The following is a 1,271-nucleotide window of genomic DNA, read 5'->3' on the forward strand; positions in this document are numbered from 1 at the left end:
ATTTCCTTTGAAAATATATTTTGTTGTCTTTAAGATATTTGAAAATTTTGATATATAATATAATAATGCTTAAACTTATAAATTTTTAATTGAGTTTAAGTATTTACTATATTTTAAACTTTACATTTAGTTTAAATATTTATAATATTTTTAAAACCTTTTAAAGGAGTAAATATTATTAATACCTAAACTTCTATAGAATTTAGATATTTATAGCATTTTGGATCTTTCCTTGGACCTAATTTATTTTGCATGTTTATTTACCTAATTTAAACTATTTACATATATACAATTTAAAATACTATAAATGGCAATTTATTTCCAACGTTTCAAAAATTAAAATATCATAATATTTTGAAATATATTAGTTTAAATTATCTAAAATTTATTAGAAAAATCTAAAATATGTTTAAAAATATAAAATTTCGAATTTAATAGGCCTTATTTTATGGTAACAAATTTATCATGATTTTCATAAATATTGGTTAGTTATTAGTTTTGATTTTTCTATTTATTTTAAAGCATATTTTTTTATTTGAAAATCTGTTATTAATTTTGTTTGGCTATAGGTTTAGGATTACATTTTATTTCATTTTTTCTATTTAATCTATTTGGGAAATTTTTAAAAATTTTCCGACAAAATTTTTTCCGCAATTCCTTTAAAAAATCCTTTAAAAAACCCTTGTAAATCTTTTAAAAGTCATCCAAAACCTTTCAAAACTTGAGTAAACCTTTTAAAACCATTGTAAATCATTTTATAACATTTATAAACACTTCTAAATCCCTTTAAACCCCTTATAACCGTGATAAATCATTTAATAAAAACTTTTGTAACCTTCTAAAACCCTTTAAAAACCCTTGTAAATCCTTAAAACCCATTTTAAAGAATTTGTAATACCTTTAAAAACTTTTGTAAACCCTTCAAAAACCTTTGTAAACTTCTAAAACCCTTTAAAACTTCTTCTAAATCCTTTAAAACAGTTTTTCAATCTTTGTATGCCTTTAAATACACTTTTAAATACTTTTAAAAACACTTGTAAATCTTTGTAAAACTGTTATAAACTGAAAAACTTTTAAAAACCATTGTAAATCATTTAAAACCTTTGTAGGCTTCTAAAACCCTTTAAAAACCATTACAAATCTTTTAAAAACCATTTAAAAACTCTTGTAAATCCCTTTAAAAACCCTTGTAAACCCTTTAAAAGACCCTTTAAAAAATCTTGTAAACCCTTTAAACAAAATTTGGCGGGAAAATTTTGAAAAAATATTTT

The sequence above is a fragment of the Capsella rubella genome, unplaced genomic scaffold (genome assembly GCF_000375325.1).
Source record: "Capsella rubella cultivar Monte Gargano unplaced genomic scaffold, Caprub1_0 scaffold_2, whole genome shotgun sequence".
Taxonomy (NCBI): domain Eukaryota; kingdom Viridiplantae; phylum Streptophyta; class Magnoliopsida; order Brassicales; family Brassicaceae; genus Capsella; species Capsella rubella.